General features: G+C 45.5%; 1 pseudogene; it reads right to left on the bottom strand.

Moving 5' to 3' along the window:
- The window catches only part of LOC119169775 (venom metalloproteinase BumaMPs1-like), a 254,793-nt pseudogene that overhangs the window by 238,682 nt on the left and 393 nt on the right, over positions 1 to 15,718 (bottom strand).

The raw sequence follows: 15,718 nt of genomic DNA, 5'->3' as shown, positions 1-15,718 counted from the left end.
TTTACTTCGGAACGCACGCGTAGTTTACTTGGGAGTGCGGGCCCACCTTATAAACAGCAGCGCATTAAAATTGTTCGCACACCGCGCGATAACGCATTGTGTCAATAATTGTCTCATAGCCCAATTATATGCATACTTACGATGCCTCGAAGCGGTACTTGCGAGCTATAGCTCACAAGTGTTGAAAGACGATGCTTATGCTCCATGCTCTTGATGCGAGCAGCTACTGCTTGATCTGCTCGACAACATGTTTGTATTTGCGCCCGGCCAAAGGGCGATTATGTTTATGCGGTAAATGAGCTTTATATTCTGGTAGGGCCGCTAATAGGGGGAGGAAGGTGAACGAAATGAAACACGACTGGGTAGTACAGGAGCAATCACATTGGTTTATATCCGGCTCGCTTCTCGCGCGCTGCTACCCAAGTATTCAAATGAACTGAATGGTTGAGTCAGAAGTTTTATTCCAGACCTTTCAATTGAGTTTATATCCAAATGCGCAGTTGTTTTCGACACAGGTTTGTGAGTGCCGATCGCTTTTTTGACGCGGGGACTTTCGATGTCGAGGGCTTTCGCGACCGCTCTAAACGTGCCCAACATTTGATTGATCACTTCTTTCCACGCAGTTTACACGGGACACCCGCCGCTTGACGTTTCCTTGTGTTTACTGTTTAGGGCATTATTATTTACCGGTCGACAACCCATGATTTTTCCGGGAACGGAAGTACAGCAGCCTAATCTGGAAGTTCCTTTTGATGCCAGTGCTAGCCGCTTGGCCGCCTCTGCCACTACCGAGGTACCTCATCACACATTTGTTTTTATTTTTTGGGTGGGAGGGGGGGGGGAAGGGCGGTTATGATTTAGGGCATGCAATAAATCTTAAATTTGGTGCTAATGATACGCCGCCTAGTAGTCAGGTGTGTACTTATGAATGGGAGATTCACATATGGTGCATGTAATGGGGAGAAAGCTGGAAAACATTTATTTACACAAAATACACTGAGAACAACACTTAGGAGAAGAAAAGCACCAGAAACTATTGCAGCTGTTCTGAGCAATGTTACACAATCTGTGACTCTACTGTACAATGTGTATTTCGTTTCATTAACAGCTGCACTCTGCCTTAGCTCACTGCCTAAAATAAACTGTATTTGAATATACACTATTTACACTATATGCAGATAAATATGCCTAGTACGAAAATATTACAGTGTAATGTATACAAGATATACAACACTATATACAAATGGGAAGGCGTGCTCACATACACAGCCATTATGCTTAACACTGTGGCTTCCGCCCACCACTTGCAGGGCATGAACTGCGCACAGTTGCCCGCGAGGCTTTGTTTTTTTCTCGAGTGAAGAAATGTAATCTATATCTCAAAAAAAAAGTGTACAACCTCAGCTGTTCCTAAAAAGTGCAACAGACAACCTACACTTGCTGACGCTGTGCGGCTGTCGAGCAAAATGCCCTCAACAATCCTCGCGTACACGTCACCGCATGCGTGAACGCGGTTTCCGCTTTGTCAGGTACGCCGGGAGCCCGTCAAAAATTCTTGGAACGGCGTTCGTGCGAAGCCTCGGTCTCTCTCGCTGAAGTGACACGGCCACCCCGTTCACGATGTGCTCGTCGGTTCTCACAACGTCGCTAGCATCAAAATGCTTTTCGCACACCCGAACGTTCTTACTTTCGAAGCTGAAACCGCCAGCTTCAAACCGCGGTTTAGCTCGCTTCCATTTCTCTCGGAGTTCGGCGCTACTTGGGAAACAGAAGAGCGACGCCTTTTCTTTGTTGCTTCGGTATCCGGAGCTGCAACCCGTCACACAGCACGTCTTAGGCATTGTTCATTCGAATTTTCATGCCGTCCACCTTGAGCACGGTGCACTGTCACATGAAGTTCGCGTTTCGCTGACGCAGAAACCGCGAGCTGCCACCACACAACGCCTTCGGGATGCCGCCGCGGCCAGTGCGTTCCGCCGGGCGCAGCGGGGCGATGGCCCCCCTAGGACGGCTTGCGCCGCGTAGCGGCCGCTCTTGGCACCATATCAAGCTCTCCCATAGAGTGACGGAGAAGTTTCGTGACCAGAACGGTATTAAGGGACTGTGCTAATACGAAGAGCGTAGTTTTTGTATTTACTTTTGAGAATAACCTTTTTCTAATTTTGTCGCCTTCCTATGAGCTATGAATGCATCTGAATTTTTGTAAGTTTTCCTTTCCTTCCGATCGTAGAAGCAGGCATTGATATGTTTGTTTGATTAATTTTGTTTTCATAATATTTCAAAAGTAACAGTGAGTGTGTTTTATTCGAACAGATAAGGTTGAGTAAAAGCCCCTGTTTAAAATACCTTTTGTGTTGAAATTACATTTATTATGCGCGTCAGTGTAGGTCAACTTTGCCCTTTGTTTTGTTTAACGTGCTCAAGTTTGATTTTTATTGTTATTTTCTTACTTTTCAAGCGTGTTTTATTTTGTTGGGATGCTCATTGGCTGAGCACCCTGAGTTAGGGCTTATCGAATGACTTTGTTTTGTTTAGCGGTCTGAAGCTTGCAAGAGACGCCAATGTGCGTGATTCGGGTGTTCTTGGTATTCTAAATTGTAGATTCGGGGCCAAATTGAGTTAACCTCAGCAGCCTCGATCGTCCCTAATCTGCCCGGGTCACAATCGAGAATCGCTCAAGAAAACAAAAATTCTGTTTGGTTTAGCAGTATCCTGCACTGTAAAGGAGTGTCGGCAATGTGTATTCCTCCCGAGATTCGTTGCTCGTGATGCTATTTGTTAGCCCAGCGTAATCTCGAGGAAACATTTGGTTTCTGTGGTCTGGCGATCTGATCAGCATTTGGAGGCTGCTTGCTTTGGCCAGAGTGGTTCGGCTTTGTGTTCGACTCCGTTGTTCCAGTGAACCTCTGCAGGCTTATGGAAGTCTCAATGGGTGGACAGAGCGGAACGCCTACCGACGCTCAACCAGCATCCCTCCTTCCGAGCCGCGCTGACGGCTCAAAACTCCGGATGCATTGTCTGGCGGCGGGGGTGCTGTTGTGCCACAGACATGTTCCTCGTTCGGGAGCACGTCTCACGAGTTCGAGCCCTGTTCCGGTGAACTGTCTCCCCCCCTCCCAGCGCCGCCTTCCGTGCAGAAAAACCGTGCAGTTCCGGGGATAACGCCGCTTCCTCCGCCGAACCACCTTGCAGTTCCGGGTACGGCTGCGTCTCCTCAGCCGAGCCACTGTGCCGTTCCGGGGAACTGGTCTCGCAGAAGAGTCCCAAAACGCTATTTAAGGCCGTGCCGGCCCCATGTTAGGAGATTTTGCCCCAGCCGACGTTGTCGTGCTGGCCGGCTCTGTACAAACGACAACCTGCTACAGTAAACGCTACTTTTGTTGCTGTTTTCAAAACGAATTGCCTCCCTGTTTCGCCTTGGGGCTAAGGCTTCAGCGAAGTCCGCTCGACGGCTCGCCGCTCTTCGCCACCGCTACCATCGCGACAGAGCAAATTCGTAACAGTGTGGTGACCCATGTCTTTTAGATAAGAAACAAGGGCAATAAGTCGGAATACAGTGCTCGCTGGACTTTCGTTAATTCCTGCAGCCCAGTTTTCTTTTTCAGCCTGCTGTGCCTACTATTATTCGCATTATCGGTGAGCAGATCTTCTAGCTGTGTATCATGCTACATTTCGCATGTCTTCAATTGCATACGTATGGTGATTTACAGCAGAATAATGCAAAAAAAGAACATACCGCAAGCCGTGTTCACAGATAACCCAGACAATACACTGCACACACACGTAATAACGAGTGTGTGCAGTGTATTATGTCTGGGTTATTTTGAACAATAAATAAAACTGGAGTATAGTAATGTTGGCTTGACTAGGCGCCATTTCATGGTAAACCTGGATAACACAAGCACTGTGCATGCAAAAAAACCTGCATATATATGAAGCATGTAAGCAACGCTGCAGATATGATAGGTATACCCCGTTGGTTGGTTTCATCCATCTGCGGAAGATGCCACGAACGCCGAGGCAAAGTTCGAAGAATAAGTTTCCTTGCAAAACCAAGGCAAAGTGAACAGTAGTAATTTTAAACATCACTATTTAGTAATGAGTCCGTATTAGTTTAGCTGGCGTTGACATTTAGCACACTTCTCTGTAACTCGTTGGCAATCGCCTTAGTGCGAGTCCTTAGTGATCAGGGGACGATGTAAAGTAATTAGAAATCTAATTTCCTGCAGTGCACGCGAAATGACGTCACTTGCTTATAAGCTGTGGCATCACATCCACTTGGTTTTTTCGCTCCGCCGGAAGTGTTCCCTCCTTACTGAGATGGTGCTAAGGCCCATGGGGAGGTGATTAGCCGCAGCTTCCTGAACGTATGGGCTCTTATGTAGCCTTCGCTACTAGGTGGATCTACTTTGGTCAGTTTTTGACCTATCTTTTCAGTCGAAATATAGACTAGATGTATTGTATGAAACGTGCAAAATGATGTTACAGGATGATTGATTGATATGTGGGGTTTAACGTCTCAAAACCACCATATGATCATGTGAGACGCCGTAGTGGAGGGCTCCGGAAATTTCGACTACCTGGGGTTCTTTAGCCTGCGCCCAAATCTGAGCACACGGGCCTACAACATTTCTGCCTCCATCGGAAATGCAGCCACCACCACCGGGATCCGAACCCGCGACCTGCGGGTCAGCAGCCGAGTACCTTAGCCACTAGACCACCGCGGCGGGGCGATGTCACAGAACAACCTAGGCACTATCGCATACAATAGAGCTGGCTCTCACAGCTGAGCATTGCATGGCTATGTTCCGGTGAACCACGTCTCCGGGTAAACTGGTGCATTAAGGGGGATTCACACGGGGAAACGGTGGAAAAATTTCGGCTGTGGACGGCGCATCACGTGACGGGTGTGTAATCGCAACTAGCCGTCCTCACTTCATCCGCTATCCTCCGCACGTGGCACGGATCAACGTTACTAGATTCTTCTTTCAGTTTCCAAACTGCGCCGCCACAGGTGTCATTTTTCCATGCAACACCGCGAGGGGACGCGTTTCGCCGCCTCGTCGCAGCGTAGTTTGCAAACTGAACAAGAATTTAGTAACGTTGGCACGGATGGCAAAGTGTCACTGCTATTTCGATCCGTTCATTTGACGTGATCTGCCCTCGGTCCAGCGGATTCTGTGTCAAATCTGTCAACATTGGTTGGATTGGCGCAGCTAAAAGCAGGCTGCTGGCTTAAGCGCCACGTGTTATAGTTTTCCGGCAACGATCAAATGTGTTTCGTGTGACAGTGGAAGAGGCAAATGTTTTTTGGTTGGAGAGCACTGAAAAGGATAGGACTCGAGAGTAAAAACGAAGATTCCGCCAGTGTAGTTACGGCTGTGTGCGTGCAACGTCTCCACAGCTGCACCGGCTTAAACTAATAACGAGACTATTCGGTCCGTGGTGCAGCGGCATTTCGCCATCGCGTGTGAATCTAGCTTTAAACAACAATTTCCGGCGAGCTTCGCCCACCGTCGACAGGTGCTAGCATCCCCTCACCCTGAGAGTTGGTTTAACGAGGTTCCGTATAGTGAGCGGTGGCGCTTTCCATCACTGCTTGCGCTTGTTTGTCACGTGACGTAGATAGCGGGCTAGCTCAGTTATACGCATCTCGTTTGAGACACGAAGAAGCTTATGAAGAAGGCATGTGCCCCGACGTGAGATCTACTACAAGCCATGCCCGTTGGAGGCGCATCCGTAACAGCGCTCACTCTTTCCCCCCGACCCTCGCTCGGCAAAGGTGGCGCCGCCCAAGCCTCCTCCTGGTGGGCTTGCCGGCGCTTCTGTGCCGCTTCAGCTTCGAGGGCTATGCAACTGTGAAGCTCAATACAAGGATAATATTTTCCTAGTCACCGGAGACTTTAACGTTGACGTCATGACTAATTACTGGTTAGTTCGAGACATGGTGTCTCTTATGTTCATTGGTGCATTTCGTAGAATAACAAGGATCATATCACCATGAGCAAAACGTGCCTTGCCAATGCATTCGGAAACTTCAAGCTACAATCCTTGCATCAAGAGCCATTAACGGTATACTTCACGGACCACAACGCCGTTACACTTCATGGCAAATGTCCTCCTGAGCTTCAAACTGTATATTATGTTTTGTTTATCTAGATGACAAAGATGATGAGGAAGGGTTGTCTCTTGTTTGTGCTATGTTGCCAGCTGTTGCCCTGATCACATTGATTGGGTAAATATTGTAAATACACTGGCTTTTGTCATCTCTGTTTAACATCTTTGGTGTAGACGCTGCGTACATCGACGCACACCTATGAACTTCGAAGCGGGCGTCTTTCCGGATAATCTATCAAGTCGACAGGCAGTTCCATCGATTCACCTCCTGCCACGCCAACTGAACTCAGCCACATCGTTGTGACCGTCTGTAAGACCCTCGCACTTTCTGCGGAACTGCTAAAATACACATAAAAAGTGGCTGGCTCACTACGAGAGTATTATAAAGACGAACCGGTGGGATTTAACTTTGATGCAGGCAAACGTACCTTCTACATCGGGGGAACGGTCAAGCATTTGTTCAACACGCGCAAGGAGAAGCTGACCAGGTGTGTGCAAACACAAAACGAAAGATTGCTTCGGGAAGCCCACTGAACGCCAGTGAGCAGCCAAAAAAGAACTTTCGTGCCGTGCACATACCTCTACGGGGCCGTAAATGGTGCGCGTTCAAGATGTTTTAGACTTTTTTCGGCTGGTTGACGACCACATGCACGAAGCTGACCAAATAAGATACATTCTTCAAGATATCTCTGATGACGCCTTCTTCAAGATAGTTTACAAGGAATTGTCCCGCCCCGCCGCGGTGGTACAGTATCTACTGCACTCGGCTGCTGACCCGCAGGTCGTGCAATGAAATCCCGGCCGGGGTGCTTATATTTTTGATGGAGACGAAAATGCTTCAAGCCAGTATGCTCAGATTTAGGTGCACGTAAATGAACACCAGGAGGTCGAAATTTCTGGAACCCACCACTACAGTGTCTTTCATATACATATGGTGGTTTTGGGATGGTATACCCACATATAAATCAATCAGGACTGGTCCTTAATTGACGACATCAGCAAGAAATGCCCTTGCGTCGGAGAAGCGAAGCGCCGTCGAGTTACGCAGCATGTTGTTCGGCTCCCTAATACCACCACCACGTCGTCGTACGCAGACCTATAGCTCCAGACAACGAGTACCGAAATCTTCCTGCGCCTTGTGCGGCGAGTGATCGATGCAGCATCACCATCTGCTTCGCTGGCTTGTTCTTGCGAGGAGGCCCGCCAAACAGTGTCACTGAACGAGACCGTGCTCAGCGAATGGGTGAACGCTGGTCATTATCATCAGACTAACTACACCCATGCACTGTAGTGCAAAGACTTATCCCATGATCCGCCAATCATCGTGGTCCTAAGCTTTCTGCTACCAAGTTATACCCGGGAACTTAGTTTATATGCGGATCATTTATTAGGCACAAGAGGTCGCGCTTTGGCGTCGTCACATTCACACTCCCACTGCGCATGCTCGGCTCTTCTCGTGTCTGTTCTCGTCTCTCTAGAACGCGGTGGTGTGTATATAGGTGGTGGGGCGCGCACTCGAGGTTCAGTCAAGGGCCTCTGCTCTTCGTCAAATACCACAACAGAACCAAGCAATAGACTGATTACCATCGCTTCTTTATCATTCAATGAAAAAAATTCATTAGGAATAAATACTAATTAGGCATTCTCAAGACACCCAGTTATGTAACATTCGTGCGATACTCCCCAACCCCCCAGTCTGCGATGAATTTACTAGAGGTTTACCGTGGGAACATGCGACGCCAAGTTTTAATCCAATGGGCCAACATAGCTTTCTGTCTCCCCCTCATGGGTTCGCTTTTTCTGAGAGTCTATTCAGTTAACCTTAATGACCAGCGGTTATCCAGCCTACGCGCTATGTACCCGTCCAAGGTCCATCTCTTCTTCTTCATTTAAACTACGATACCCTTAACCCTAGTTTGCTCCCTAACACATTCTGGTCTCTTCTTCTCTCTTGACTATCTATTTCCTTTCCGTCGCTCGCTGCGTCGTCCTCAGTTGAAGCTTGACCCTCTTTGAAAACCTCCAAGTTTGTGCTAGGCAAGTACCAGTGAGACGCAGCTGTTATATGACTTCCTCTTAAGGGTTAGTGGCCGATTACCATTCATGATTTGAGAATGCTTGCCGAATGTGTTTCTTCAAATTCTTATTCTTATAATTACTCCAATGTCGTGCTTGGGCTCCACGGCTACTATGTGCTCTCAGTAAAGGTACTCAAGTGCACCGACTTCAAGTGCAGTTACCACTTCCAGTGCAATGCTACCCTTCTCAAGGCGCTATACTCTTCTGAATAGATTGTACACTACTTTTCTTAGCTGCAGATCAATTTCGAGAACTACTCTAATGCTTTGCGTGTAAAGTTTGGTTATCAAGAGCTGTAATTCACCCTATGAGGTATTGATGAAGGCAAGGTCCTCAACGAATCACAGGTTACCAAGAAACTTGCCACTAATTCTTATTCTTACTCTTTCTAATGCGGGCTTTTGAAAACCTCCTGTAACTACGCGGCGAATGTTGTTGCAGAGATCGTGTCTCCCTGCCCCGCGCACTTCTCTATAGGTATTCTGTCGCTTCCTTGAATGAGTGGTGCCACCAAATTTTGAGGCTATCTCAAGCCTGTTGTGAATTTCTTCTGAATGTAAGGACTCTCCACACGATGGGTCGGACACAAAAAACGGGTAGAATATATTTTAGTTCACTTCTAAAAGTGAAGCTGATTGCTCACTCTCGTGATCTAGACCCATCGCTTGCACAGCATCACTGACGTTTCAGAATAGGAGAAGCAATGGCAGTTGTCGTAAAGTCACACCAGATTTGTGGTGACGTCACACCAGGAGCCTTAGTTGTGTTTATCTGGCCGTAGTACCACTACATAGAAATATTAACACCACATAAACTCTTAGACTTCGGTACTTACACTGTACTTAAAACACAGTTACCGTGCGCAACCATGTCCTTAGACTTAAGCACGCTCTAAAGAGCCCAGACGTTGAAAATAATTTAGACGGCATGCCCTATATATTATGTCATACAAATTCACTGAGAAATTTATCTTTCTTACGCAGCTTCCAGCGTTTGTGTGGCATTGTTAGTGATCACCGGAAGGCAGTGCTTTTTTGTCTCAATCAACGAAAAAACCCCCAAAGTTCACACCATGGATCACAAGGCCAATAATACAAATGAAGCGTAAAGCCGAGCGTTATCGGAAAAAAGGTGCTCCCGTTAACATTCTCAGGGAAATTCGTAACTCCCTCTCCGAAGCTATTAAAAGTGCCAAGAATTTCTATTTTACTGTCAAGTTGCAAAACTTCATCAAAGAGGACCCTAAAAAATTCTGGTATTTTATTAGGGACCATAAAAGCTCTGTAAATCGAATCACGTTTAACGGCACTATAATTGACAATCCCCAAACTATCGCGAAAAATTTCAACGACTATTTTCATAGTGTTTTTTCAACTTCTACCCTGCCTGTCTCAATTAGCATTGACGCTTCTGATTCAGATCCTAACCTCATTTCTTTCGATGGTGTCCTAAATTTACTGCTGCGATTAAAAGTTAAATCAACCCCTGGACCAGACAACATACCCAATGCATTTCTCCGGCGATATGCCGAAATATTGGCCAAGTACATTGTTGTGATCTTCCGAGCCTCAATAAGTTCAGCAACTTTACCCATCGATTGGAAATTGGCACGTGTTCTGCCCTTTGTGTGGCACGTGTTCTGCCCTTTGGACCCAGAGTGCATACCAAACTACCGTCCCATTTCTATGACTTCCGCATGTTGCAAAATGCTAGAACATATAATTGCCACTCGTATAAACAGCTTCTTAGATGATAACCACATTTTATCTCCCTTTCAGCATGGATTTAGAAAACGGTTTTCCACAGTCACCCAGTTGGTCTCAGTTATTCATCACATTGCTTCTATTTTAGACAAAGCTGGTCAGGTCGATGTACTGTTTTTAGATTTCAGTAAAGCCTTCGACCGTGTTCCCCATAACAAGCTCATCGAGAAATTGCAGACTATAGGGCTTCCAAACTACCTAGTATCCTGGGTGTCTGCTTACCTGAACGGCCGGAAACAGTATGTCGACGTCTGTGGACAAACATCACCTCATCTCCCAGTAGATTCCGGCGTACCGCAGGGTAGTGTTCTAGGTCCGCTGCTGTTTATAATTTATTGCAATGATATTGTTAATGCTATTACTGATCCGGTTAAAATAAGACTTTTTGCAGACGACTGCATTATTTTCACAGATGTACAATCGCCAGATGACCAGGTTGCTCTCGACACTGCCCTTAACAATATTCTTTCGTGGTGTAACAAATGGGGCATGGTGCTCAATTTCGATAAATCTGTTTGCCTTCGAATTACTAACAAGAAAAATCCCCTTCAGTTTTCCTATTCCTCCAAAAGCCAACGCTTAAAAGAAGTCAGTCAATACAAATACCTAGGTATAACGATAACGAATAAGTTGTCCTGGAATGCACACATTGCCGATGTTTCGTCATCGGCTTTCCGTAAACTGTGTCTTTCAAGGCACAAACTCAGAGACACCCCGTCGCAAGTGAAACTATTAGCTTATAACACTTTAATACGTCCAAAGCTTGAATACGCTTGTATTGTATGGGATCCGCATACTAAGTCTAACATATATTCCCTCGAAAAGATTCAAAGACGAGCAGTGCGTTTTATTTACTCAAAGTATGGTCGTGGTACATCAGTTACGGAACTAATGCGAGATAACGAAATCCAGACGCTACAATCGCGGCGCCAGCTTCTCCGTCTAAAATTCTTGGACTCACTAATTAACAATAAACTTGGGCTAGACCCATCACATTACGTTACCTCAGTTTCGACCAGGCAAACTCGTCATTCTCATGTCCGATCCTTAACTCCGTATTTTGCGCGGACAGATTTATTTAAGTTTTCCTTTTTTCCGAGAACTGTAACAGAATGGAATAACTTGCCTTCTGATTTCCTCCAAACCTTCGATCTTGATGAACCCAATGTTTAATTCTGTGAATCTTGCTCCCCCCCCCCTCTCAATATTGCATGATTTTTTTTATGTTTCTCTTCTACTCGCTCTTCTCCTACACAGATGTATTTTAGTCAAGCTGTGTTACTCATGTACTGATCGCGTGCTTTCTTTGTTTTGATGTTTTTCTTCTACTCGCTCTCCTCTTACACAGATGTATTTTAGTGAAGCTGTGTCACTCATGTACTGATATTGTGTTTGTGTTTGTGCCCCTCCTGCTTGGGCCTTTTTGGCCTGCAGTATTTCACAAAAAAAAAGAAAAAAAAGTACTTGCTTTTCCCAAAAACCAGGTCTTTGTTGTAGCACCGCCATGCATGTAATCCATCCATGACATCTTTGTGCTGAACTCTTATAAAAATCTTTACTGGTGCAAGGACTGCCCAGGCGTGGTGGTTTAGTAGCTAAGGTACTCGGCTGCTGACCCGCAGGACACGGGATTGAATCCCAGCTGTGGCGGCTGCATTTCTGATGGAGGCGGAAATGTTGTAGGCCCGTGTCCTCAGATTTTGGTGCCCGTTTAGAAACCCCTGGTGGTCGATATTTCCGGAGCCCTCGACTACGGCGTCTCTCATAATCATATTTGGTTATGGGATGCTAAACCCCACTTATCAATCAATAAAAATATAGCAGATGCCACGTACAGTGAGAATCGATGATATGCGCAGAACGAATGAGAAATGTTAATATGTCACTTTAAAATTACCAAAATATTACGAAATGGATGTAAACAATGCCATACATAACTTCCGTGTCATGATTATCATGTTTGGATGTGTCGTTTCCCTTTGTCATCTATTCACGTTACGTGATACCAAGTTTAGTATATGTGGGGCTAGCGATACGGCCGCGAGCACGCTATGAGCTTGGTATGTTGTCATGTTCTTACACAACGCGCTTGTCAGGATTGTTATGTTTGCTCCAGTAATATATTTCATCATCCACTGACGTCACGTAACAAAATACTGCGTATATGTGGAGCTAGCAAAACGGCCGTGAGCGCATTATGAAGGGCCTTATATACTCCAATGTAACGCTGACGCGCACGCTGGGCAGAGCTTCGCTATGTTAGCAAAACTCGAGAACTCTATAGTCTGACGCCACGCGCGACGGACGCGACCAGCGTCCGCCGGCACGGCCCGATGGCAACCGGCGTGAAATGTAAATGCGACATGCTGTATTTCGTGCCGATGCGTTACCCCGACAGCACTGCGTCTGCCTCTTTTCGTGGCAAAGGGACGCTGCACGTGCTGAAACGCACATGCGTCAGAACAACGCAGCTCGGCGTGCGCCTGCGAGTATATCGCAGGAACTGTGCCTGGCGTGGCAACACCGGCGTGACGCGACAAAACGAACGCCGGCACGCAAGCGCACCGGGTCACGTTGAAATGCATTGGCGCATTGACTGTGGCATGAAGTCATGTTTTCACATGACTTGCATCTGATGGTTAACATGTTTGCACCAGTCACATACCTTCATCATTCATTCACCTCACATAATACCAAAGTTGGCATATGTGAAGCTAGCAAAACGCCGCGAGTGCATCATGAGCGTAGCATGTAGTCATGTTGTTACATGACACGCATCTCACGTTTATCATGTTTCCACCAGTCCCATACTTTTGTCATCCATTCCCGTCCCGTAATACAAAATTTGGTAAAAGTGACGCCAGCGGAACGACCACCAGCACATTATGAGCGCTACATGTAGTCACGTTGTTACATGCGACGCATCTCGGCATTTTCATGTTTGCACCAGTCACGAACCTTCGCCAATCATTCACGTACCGTAATACCAAATTTCGTATATGTGACGCCAGCAAAACGGTGGCGAGCGCATCATCAGCATGCCAGTAGTCATGTTGTTACATGGCACGCAAGAAATAATTTTTATGTTGGGGTCTTTCGCTTGCGTTCACCATGCAATTATGTCATAGCATACCAGTTTGGCAACTTATCATGCGAACGAAACCACCACAACAGCAGCCGGACCATGAAACGTAAATCACGACAATCATGACGTACACGTCATGATTTTCATGCTATGACTAGTCAAATATGGTCATCCTACAGTCATGTATTCCATATCAAGTTTGGCATTGATACCGTTATGGAAACGGACAAGAAAGCTAAAACTCATAGGCGGCTAGATAGATAGGCAGACAGATAGATAGATAGATAGATAGATAGATAGATAGATACATAGATAGATAGATAGTGTGAGTTAACTTATATATATATAATTTTTTGATAAGTGTTTTGAATGAACGCCATGCATGCTCCTCACACTATAGTCTTATTCCTGTAGACATGCGCACCCTTGTGTACTCATATGTCCTTCAAACGTGAGAATAAATCCGCTGCGAGTTGAGCGCTCGTGCTGTGTGCCTCCTCTTTGCTCTGTGTCTATGTTGCTCCCACGCTCCCTGTTCACTGAGCAATTATGAATTGCCCATAGTCCAACTTTCCATCCTATTACTTTGCAGGAACGCAGAAAGGCAGATAGGACGATGGAAGGACAAAGAAAGACATGTAGCAGACAAACGCTGTGTTACATTGTCTATCTTTTGACATTGATAGTTCTGGTCGGCGTCTGCACTGTTACAAAATGTAAAAATATGGTATCCTTATTACGTACAGTTTCTTCATGCAAACTCATTTTGCTACAAGATTACGTGAACATTCATCAGCACACAGTATGTTAATATGTTCAGCAGCAATACCACACCGCGGAACCAGGCAAGCTGTAGAAGGAGGGTTGTTTTGAAGCATGTGCGACGCAGAAGGTGTGCTTTCGAGTGATATTTGTGGCACAGTAGCAGTATTTAGCGTAGCACCACGATGCGACCTAGTGTTGGCATGATGCTAATTATGTTGGCCATAGCTTCTGCGATTAGTTCCGCCAAAAGCGCCTAACGCAGCAGGATTTACCTGTGAAGAATGCAGCCGATATTCGACCACAGACATTGTGATGGCAGGTGTTGCATCGAAAGATTTCCGCCGCTTATCCAAGCGCTGCAGATGTCACGCGTTTTTGCAGCCGATGGTACGTCGACTGAAAAACACATGCTTTTCACTATTAGAACACATTCTTATTTCAGGTTAGTTTGTTTGAATTGCTTGTATTTTCTTTAAATTGTGAGACCAACTTTTGGGAGCACTGCTTAGCACTTAACACTTACATAAATTGTTTTTCTTTTCCTAAGAAAGAGCGGCAGTAGAATTATGCACGAGAAAAATACGTTGCACGTGCAAATCACTCCGACAACGTTTATATGTGGACGTAGTTTTATAAAATCTTTGTATTGAAAATGTCACCCGAGTCAATCTTTTCGATGAAGATAATCTACTGCTCTCACTGCAGCTCCCCGATTTTTTAAAGGCTAACAAAAGGCCTGTTGCATAGTTCCGGCAAGTAGATTTTGTCCGATCACACCGTAAACTATGTTCGATGCACAATTACACGAGTATGGTGAGTAATTTGAAGGGACACTTACGTGATATGCAATTGGTTCCCCGTCATTAGTTGTGTGTATCAGAAATTATGTCGAGAAGACAGAACTTTTCCGTAGATTCAGCGTCATGTCTTCACTTGTCTTCACTTGTCTTCAAAACCTTTGCGCCATTCTCGGCCCCACTTTCCAGCATCCGGGGATATACGACTGTGCTCGCTGGAATAAAATAAGTTTGCTGTGGCTTATCAATAAATATCTTTTTGGCTGGCCAAAAGTTATGTACTGCGGAACACCGCTAGAGTGTTGGTTCGTAAAAATAAATTTTGCAACATCACTAATAACGAAAGCTAGTTAGCGGTTCGCAAATAATAGTAACGATTTTAGTTTTATTACTGCAAATATTTTAGAGGCCGAAGGGTATAATTATTTAGGTAGAAGCATTAGGCAGGGCTATTTTCGGAAATAAAAAGATCTTTGCAATTGGTTGATATAAAAATTGGTTGAACGTCAGGAACTATTGGAATTACCCGAGCATTCGTAGAGGACTGGAAGTTTAACAAAACAAATTAAGATTGTGGGCTAGGAGAATAAACAAAATATAACGGCTCCTAGTGGCACCTAACTTTGTAAATATTTCTCAATGTTTTTATTTATTCCGGAACAAAAGAGGGAGAGTCTGATCGAGGGCCTCTTTTTCCTGTTTTCCGCACAATCTAATAAAACTGACATACAATAAATCTAAGCATACTTTAGAAATCATTACTCGTATGTTTCAGGTGTAGCATAGAAGTCATGACATCAATAGGAATGAATTCAGGTTGGTAAAAAAATATGCTTGCTGCAGGCAGAGACCCACCTTGCCACCTTCGGATTAGGCGTCTGGCGCTATACCAAATAAGCTACAGAGGTGGTTCCTTTACGATTCACTGTACAGGGTAAATATGTTTTTATTTATTATATATAGAGTTGTGCAAGCGATTTATTACATAGCAGTACAACCAGTCAAGCACAAAACGTGTTTTCCAAAGGCTCTAGGTGTGGTACTTGACTAGGCAAGTTCATATTCGATCCACTTGAGTATCATTCCACTTTTGCCATAGTTACTGTGTTAAA

This window comes from Rhipicephalus microplus, chromosome 2 (genome assembly GCF_043290135.1).
Source record: "Rhipicephalus microplus isolate Deutch F79 chromosome 2, USDA_Rmic, whole genome shotgun sequence".
NCBI lineage: Eukaryota > Metazoa > Arthropoda > Arachnida > Ixodida > Ixodidae > Rhipicephalus > Rhipicephalus microplus.
Note: the sequence above shows the minus strand (reverse complement) of the source record. Positions and strands in the feature narration are given on the sequence as shown.